A 9,579-nucleotide genomic window follows, 5' to 3' on the forward strand; every position below is an offset into this window, starting at 1 on the left:
GCCACTTTTGGTAGGGTCGCTAAATACTATGATAATCTCATTATCCTTGCACATGCCTTTACTTATTGCAATGTTGGGATTATGAATGTTTCTAGAATGACCACTAAATGTGTACATAACATTTACAATCAATCATTTGATACCCTTGTCACAATTCTAACATTCTAAAGGCATGTTATTTGTATAATTATATAAATATTCAATATATGAATTGAATAAGAAGTAATCCTTTTATTAATTATTAAAATAAATTATATCCATAAATGTCAAATTCGATTGACTCTAGGGTACCTGCCCTAACAAGAATCAGGTTGGATCATCGAATATCCTAAATCCAATATTTTTAAGTCAACAGATCCTATCTTGATCATCAGTTGTTTCCATATACAAACAACGTATGACCAACATAGCCTTTCAAACAAAAAATGTTAAGTCTCGTATTTATACACCATATAAACAATATATATCTATATCAAATCCAACCACGATATCTCAAGTCAAAAGATTATTTCATATACTAGTATAATCATACAATAAGCCATTAAATATGATTTAATAACCATATGACGTATCATTATTGGTCACGTTCGAAAAATGGTTTACTAACAGTTAATTTATACTAATGCCCTAATGGCATGACCATCACGTTACCCGTACAAATATCATCTCATGATATTCATCGGTGGTATTTAACATGCCTACTATATGATATTATTATCTAACTTATATCATGTTCATAAGAAACAATTCGATAATTTGGTTTTATATATTAAGTGAATTATTCGGATAATTCACATGCATACTTTATGTTAATGAAAATAAAGGAAACATTTTATATATATGAACAAAGGAACTTTTTCTTTTATTAATAATTATTATACATATATATACAACATATGCAATGTAAAGAGAACTTTGAGTGTTTAAAAGGATCCTTTACCTTAACTCACTAACCAGTGAAAAACATACTCTACCTTAAAAACACCATCCATTATCTGAAAATCTAACTCAAGACCATCTTGAATTCTTTGAACCATCTGTTTATACTAATCATTCTCTAATTGAGCTGTCTTGATCTCCTCTACCAATATGGATTTGATTTCTAATATGGCTAAAGCCCCAATCATAAACTTAATCTGTTCTTGGTTTAAGTCTGTTGGAATCTCTCTCTGAACCATTAGTTGTGACAAAAACACTTTTTTGCTAAATGTAATTGCTACTGCATTTGCCTTGCCTAGATGGTACTTGATGTCATAGTTATAGTCCTTCACTAACTTAAGCTATCTCTTTTGTCTCATATTTAGCTCTTTCTGAGTGAAGAAATACCTAAGGCTTTTATGATCAGTGTATATGTTACATCTCACCCCAAATCTTAAGGTAGTATTGCTACTAATTCCGGAGCATGAATAGGGTTTCTGGTCTCAAAGTCTTTTAACTATCTTAAGACATATGCTATTACCTTGCCTCGTTATATTAGCACTTCTCTTAAACCACTGTAAGGGGCTTTAGTGTAAAGATCATATAAGACCTTATCCCTTGGTAAGGCCAATACTGGAGTAGAAGTTAACTTCTTTTTTAATTCTTGGAAATTCTCCTTACATGCATCTAACCACTGAACTGAATTTCTTTCTTCATGAAAGTTGTGAGAGGTCTTATTAATCTAGTGAACAACTATATGAATTTTTTGTAGTAATTTGATAAACCTAAAAAAATCTAAGCTTATTTGACAATTTTTGGCCTTTACCAATTTAACACTAGCTAGATCTTACTTGGATCAACAAATATACCTTTTTACTGAGACTATATGCCCAAAGAAAGCTATTCTATCAAGCCAAAATTCATATTTTGAGAACTCTACATATAGCTACTTTTCCTTCAACCTCTACAAAGTAAACCTCAAGTGTTGCTCATACTCTTTATGACTCTTAGAATATACCAGAATGTCATCGATGAAGGCTACAATGAACTTATCTAGGCAGTGGTAAAACACTATGTTCATAAAATCTATGAACATTATAAGGGCATTTGTCAATTTGAATGACATCACAACAAACTCAAAGCAGCCAAACCTCATTTGAGAGGTTGTCTTGGGTATATCTTACTTAGTTACCCTCACCTAATGGTAGTTTGACCTCAAATCTATTTTAAAGAACATCACTACTCTTATCAATTGATCAAATAGGTCATCAATTTTTGGTAACGGGTACTTGTTCTTGATTATTAACTTGTTTAACTTTTGATAATCAATACACCTTCTCATAGATCCTTCAAATCTTTTTTATGAACTCGATTAGAGATCCCCAAGGAAAGTGACTTGGTCTTATGAACCTATTCTCAAGTAACTCTTTAAATTGTTTCTTTAACTCTTGCAACTTGGTTGAGGCCATTCTATAGGGTTCCTTTAAAATAGGTGCAATACTTAATACTAATTCTATGTTAAACTCAATCTCTTGCTGAAGAGCTGATCCTAATAACTCTTTCATGAAAACATCTGAGAACTCTTAAATGACTAACATCATATTAATACTCAGTACGTCTCTACTTTACTCACCACATGAGCTAAGAAACATGTGTACCTTTTACTTAATATTCTCCTTTCTTCATGACACTAATTATTATGCTTCTAATGCACCCCTTAATAAACTCAAACTAATCCCTACTCTTAAGGCTGAACCAGATTTTCTTGTACCGATAGTTAATCTTAGCTTCATTCTTTCTTATGAAACCATCCCTAGAATCATGTTGAAGTCTAGCATCTCAAATATTATAAAGTCCATGAGAAGTTATCTGTCTTAGATTTTTATAGTTTGCCCCAACAACATCTCATCACCTATTACCAATCCACTATCTAGTAATTCTATCTTAACTATCTAGGCCACTTTTACTAGTTGTACTCTTAATCTCTTAACCAGACTCATGGATACAAAACAATGAATAACATCACAATTAATTAAAATATATAAAGGAGTACTAAAATGTGAAATTTGACTAGTGACTGCTAATAAGTTGGCTTCAGTGGGTCTCTATGTGATAGTTAAAAAACCCTTGTAAAATGGATAAATGAACCTAGAAGGGGGCCTGAATAGGTTCTTTAAAAATTTAATAAACACAAATAAAACACAAAATCAATGAATAACAAAATGCACGAGTAAGAAAGTAAAGTTTAGAGAGTTTTAGTTTAGAGTGGTTTAAAGCTTTCTATTTCAAGCTTCTTACATTCAGTTTTCTAAGCAGACTATCTTAGAGTTCCACTATCAACTCGAAGTTCTTTGCATTTAGTTTTTTTAGGATTTCACCCATAATAATAGTTGATATAAGATTTCACCCTTAATGTTTTAAGTACAATGGTTTAATTGTATAATGCCTTACAAAGGCTAAAAATACAAGTTTAAGTGCAATGAAAGCTATCAAGAATACAAGTGTGTGCTTAGTAAAAGAGTGTATAAAAGAGTAATGAGAAGAGAGTGACTAAGTATTATCACAATGAGTTTCTCTAACCCTTCTCTACTTGAAACTTGCTCAATTTTGTAGAAAAACTATAGCTTAAAACTTAATAGTGCCATTGGAGTTGAGATTATAGTCATTGACATTAGAAAGAGACATTTTTCTCTAAGAAACTATGTGTGAACGATTTGTACTTCTCTATAGAATAATCAGTACTGCCAATTTTGGTTAAAGGTCAACCTTAGTTAGAGCTCTTAATGATAGACAACAAATGCTTTTACCACTTGGTACCGATTAGTACACCTTGATGTACTGGTCATTTATTCATATAAATCCTTATTTTCCAAAATCATAGAATGGTTAACAAGGAGTAGAATGACTTGATTAGCAACCTCATATCAAGTAACTTTTGCATTACGAATAGTCTAGATAGATGTATGAAAGATTAGTACAAAAATATTACCTTTAGTTTGCTTTGCTTTTTTACTTTGACCCCGTTGACTTGATGAGAACAAGTCTTATACCGAGTATCTATTTCATTCCATGATTAAAATAGGTATAGAACGGGCAGTACACTTTTAGTACTAGTCGTTCGAACCCAACTAAAAATTTTCCAAAATTCTAAGTGTTAATGATATCATGAACAAGTAATGAACAACTTGGCCACCGAGTGAAAATTTACCTTGTACAAATTGTTTATCCTTGACTATCGGTCATTTGTTAGTTAATTCTTGCATTTTTCATATTTTGTCCAACTTGTAATGTTTTAACACATTCTATGAACTTTTTAGCAATTTTAACTTACGTTTTTATCATTATCGAAACATCTAGGGGTCTAATAATCTCTTCCTTTTTTATTGATGACAAAAACTAAGTTAGGATCAAAATATTTATCAAAGTATTTCTAAGTCAAATTTGAAAAATGCATATTAATTTTGACAAGTTACAAAATTTTTTTCATAGTTCCCTTTGTTTTATCTTATTCTCCCTATTTTTGTTAAAAAGTCAAAAGATAAATGTCTCTGTTCAAGGTTAGGTGAAGGCTTGGGTTTGAGTCTCTACTATTCTTGTAAAACCTTAACTTATCAGGTGCAATGGTTATAGGTCCAGTCATTACCTGTCCAACAAATATAGGACCATAGTTATAAATTTCCATTAAAAAATCAACAAATATTTAACAAAATAAAAGATGCATTAAGGAAAACATTCATAAAAGTTTAAACATAAACCAAATGTACCAAGTATTAAAGGTAAACATCTAAGCAAACACAATCATCTATATAGATGTTTCAGAAAAAAATTTGACTACATGTATGTTAGCCATGCAAAGAGAAAATTATGATGTGCCTAAACAAGAAAATGCAAGTAAAACATAAAACAAAAAATAAATGTAAGATTAATGGTATTTCTCTATCCATTCTCAAAGCTCTTGCTGAATATGAGTTTGATCTTTTATAATATGATCTTATCTCTATAAAATCTAATCCTACCTCTAGTAGATTTCTTTTTAATGTTGAGGTGACATCGACTGATAGGTATCCATAGTAATGACCATTCTACTCATACCATTCAACCTTTCTTTTTGCATATTTAGATTTGAATGAATCTCTTCCATGTTGAGATAGAGTGCCTGAAAACTCTTGCCCATAAAACTCATCATGTTAGTAAGTTGTCCTTGAAAAGTTATTTTAAAATCATTATTCAGTCAATGCCTCTTTTCTAGTCGAGAGTTAGATTATAAAATATCACTTGCTTGGACATAAGGCATCTCAAAATGATCTTCATTTTCTTATGTTAAAAGAGGTTAATCTTATTGTTATTCTTGTTTTAGAGAAGAAGGTTGTTTAACTAGAGATCTTTTTTCTTCTTCTATAAACTTGTACCCTCTTTGCCCATTCAATTCATTCATCTTTATTCTCATTAGTAACTAAGCAGGGTTAGGTAGACTATCCTTGAAAAGTCTTTTATGTCTAGTTGCTTTTTACTTAAATCATATCCCAAGTTCTAAGCAATAAAGGAAATGAGTAACCCAGAGTGAATTTCTTCTCTTTTATGTCTTATGAAATGAATTCGACTGATTAACCATCTGGTTGTGTTGATCTGAATGTTGGTCACCCTACAATACATCATAATCATGTATGTAATTGTAACTTGTCTATTTGACTTGTGTCAGGAATTAAAAGTGTACGATATGATCTTATGAAACATTCTTATAACCGAGCTCCTTAACTTTGACAATTTCAAAGTATGTGAATCATACAATTCCTTTCCACCTAAGTCATCCTATGTTTTATTTGATCTAAAGTCAGATAGCACATTCAAGATACCCTTACACTTATAATCCAACCGCTCAACTAACATTTTTAGGGTCACCTTATATTTTTTTCCTCTCAATCAAAACTCTATGGTAAAATCCTAAATATTATTTTTAGCATCTATTGTCATTCTCAATGAATTGTAAAACTCATATATTAAATTGACATAAGCATCCATCTGCACAAAGAAAAGTCTTTCCTATCTCATTTTCCTAATCAACTCTAGCAACTTATTGGCAATACCCAATTCAACAAATATAAGTAAGAAAAGGCACTTGCTAATACCAACTAGTTAGTGACACAAAATTTCTAGAGCTTTGGCTTGGTCATTATCTTAGACTTGTATATCATATTGGGTAACATGATGATGATTGGAGGAGGCTTTCTATTACTCATGATGGTTATTTTACTGTTGTAAGGCCTATTATAGATGCCAACAATTTCGAGATCAAACCTTCCTTTGTTTAAATGGTACAACAAAATCAATTTTAAGGGTTAACAAATAGGGATCCATATGTCCACTTATCATGTTTCTCTTAAATATATGACACCTTTAAGATAAATGGAGTTCTTGATGATGCAATTAAATTAAGGTTATTTCTATTTTCATTGAGGGATAAAACGTCTACTTGGTTAGATTCTAAGGCACTTAGTATATATACTACTGGGTAGGCATTTTCTCAAGCTTTCTTGGGAAAATATTTCCCACCTAGTAAAACTATTAAATTGAGAAATGAAATTGCTACTTTTTACCAAAAGGATAACGAGTCTTTATATGAAGCTTGGGAAAGATTTAAGGATTTAAAAAGATAGTGTTCCCATTATGGTTTGCCTGACTAGTTAGTTATTCAAACTTTTTACAATGGTCTTTCTTATTCTTTGAAAAGTATTATGGATGCAACTGCTAATGGGTAAAACATTTGATGCAGCTTTGCAACTGATTGAAGAAATGGTTTCCAATAGTTGTTAGTGGCCTAATGATAGAGCTTGTTATAGAAAACCTTCGAGAGTACATCAGGTAGATGGAATTTCCATGGTAAATGCTAAGTTAGATGTATCAACAAAGAAATTAGAGAGATTAGATATGAAAGTTATAAGTACTTCTAGTTGTGAGATGTGTGGTAAAGATCAAACAAGCTATGAATGTCCATTGGGTAACTACTATATAACACCCCTCTCCAGACACAAACCCCTACACAGAATATGCATCCAAAGAGATATGTCAAATTAAAACTTCACACACATATAATCAATGCCAATATGTTTTATTAATAAAAATTACACAATCCTAAAAGTATATTGTTGAATAAATGAAAATCAAGTATATGAATCCAAAAAGGTCATGTCCCAATTGAAAATGCATACATAAAAAAAAAAAATTTCAAAATTACATAAAATATTCAATAAAATAAAATGACAGAATTACCCATTCCTTATACACCACCATAAGTTGACTCGTTAGCTCCTCCACTACCGTCTCACTACTCTACAACTTTACCTACAAAATCACACAAATAAAACATGTGATACACACTCAATAAGTAGGAAATCCATAACCCAAATATATATACATAAACATCCATACATACATATATACATACATCCATATACATACATATATATATGTATGTATGTATGTATGTATATATTTGATAATGTTCATGTGTCCCTTATTTCTCGTTGGTCCCACAGATGTTTTCTCAGTATCCCAAATACCTATTCAGATTATCTTAGTGCTTAATGCCTTTTTCTCAATGATAGTGACATCTCCGAATGGCTGGTGCCAAATGATGTATGTTGATGTCCCAAACATCTGGTTAAAGCAAGTGATATCTTGAATTTTATTCATAAGTGTACCTCATACACATTTTGAGCATACTTAGGCTTCAGATTCCATATCAAAAAAACAGTGAGACCTCAGGCCTCTTTTGCCATAACTCATGTATCCTAGATGCTATGACGACTATCGTCATTGTAGAATTATCTAAATGTATTAATATTATTTATATTAGCCTTGTTGCTTCCACCACTGCCTTATTCACAGTTTGGTGGTTCAAAGTAGTTTACTACATCATTTATAATTCTTGACTTAGAACCACTCTGATCATGGTACGCACCATTGTCCACACAATCAGACATGCCTCTAATGATTTCCATTATTAATAGTCTTCGTTAGGGCCATATCACTGACTTTTCTCATGATAATCACTTTTAGGGGTAAAGTAGTCATTTCTAAGCTTTCACTCTTATATTTGAACCTCACATCTTATTTACTAACTCTTTATGTATTTATTCTCAAATTTTTCCAAAAGTACACATGTGTGTATCTCTCACACACGAAGGTGTGTTGATTAATCCATATGGAGAAAACCTTAAACATAGGGGTGTCTATCTTTGGGGCATGATGCACAACTATGTATCCTATATCACACGAGTATATGTCTATTCCTAAATCATCACTTTCGTAAACATACATGTGCATTCAAACCAATGAAATCAATACCTTTTATGAATCATACTCATTATTATTAGATATGCATATGAATTCCATAGTAAAAGTTAAACCATAATCAATTTCACAGATAATGCAAACTAATCAATATAGTAGACTAGAGAGAATGAAATTCACCTACTTACCTACTTTCTACTTTGGCTCATTACTTTTACAGATAAAAGAACACATTCATATTGGCTCATCACTTTTTACACATTTTATTTAATAACATTCATGTCCAAGGCTCTAAGACTCACTAAATCCTTTCAAACTCTTTTTACTTTACTAAAGAAAATGTGTAAAAAGTGATGAGCCAATGCAAATGCATTCTTTTATATTACTAGAAATAGTGGCACACATATATGTGTATGTTGTTACATAATAAAGCCATATTCCAAATCCCCATGAAACGTATCTTTATCCAATATTCAAATTGTAGACCATCATACATAGGCGTGTGGATCAACCAAAATTTTTAACCAAATATAATGCATCAAGTGAAAAAATGATTTTGCCTTTTTTCAACTACACACACAAGCGCGTGACCTTTCTACATGGTTATGTGTTGGTTGTTTTACACATATTAATTGCTCAATCATAAATACATATATACAAGGCCAAATAACTAAAATACCCTTAGACATATTTATGGGTGTTACATTTCTTCCCACTTAAAAGAATTTTGTCCTTGAAATTCACTCAAATAGCTGTGGGAACCTCTGACTCATATTTGACTCCACTTCCTAAATGGTCTTCTTGACTTGATGGCTCCTCCAAAGAACCTTAACTAGAGAAATCTACCTATTCTTGAGTTGTTTTACCCGTCTATCCTGAATTTGAACCTAACACTTCTCATAGACTAGGTTACTTCAAGCTTTATATCCTTCAATCTCAACACATGATTCAGGTCATTGATACACTTATGTAGCCATGGTACATGGAAGACATTATGAATCTAATCTATACTAGTTGGCAATGCAATTCGATAAAATTTTAAATGGTCCCACAAACTTTAGAGCCAACTTACCTTTTTGTCCAAATGTCATCACATTACGGTAGGGGTAACCATGACAAAGACTTTATCACCCATATTGAACTCTAAATTGCACCTTCTCTGATTAGCATAACTTTTCTGGCAATCTTAGACATGTTTCATCTTTTTTCTGATCAACCACACATCCTTACCCTAATCAACCTCATATTCTTAATCATTTTCTAAGTCATTTTCAATCCTAAAGCTTGCACCAAGGCATTTTTCTTGCCATCTTATCTTAATGAAGCAGTGATCTATACTTTTTTTTTATAAAATAACTCATATAGAGCCAT

At 31.5% G+C, this 9,579-nt stretch overlaps 1 non-coding gene across 1 annotated transcript; it reads right to left on the reverse strand.

Moving 5' to 3' along the window:
• Positions 1-6,482: 6,482 nt before the first annotated feature.
• Positions 6,483-6,589, reverse strand: LOC123228475. Its single transcript, XR_006504702.1, has one exon. It is a non-coding gene; the product is annotated as a small nucleolar RNA R71 (small nucleolar RNA).
• Between the last annotated feature and the right edge of the window lie 2,990 nt (positions 6,590-9,579).

Source organism: Mangifera indica, chromosome 10 (assembly GCF_011075055.1).
Source record: "Mangifera indica cultivar Alphonso chromosome 10, CATAS_Mindica_2.1, whole genome shotgun sequence".
In the NCBI taxonomy this organism is placed as follows: Eukaryota; Viridiplantae; Streptophyta; class Magnoliopsida; order Sapindales; family Anacardiaceae; genus Mangifera; species Mangifera indica.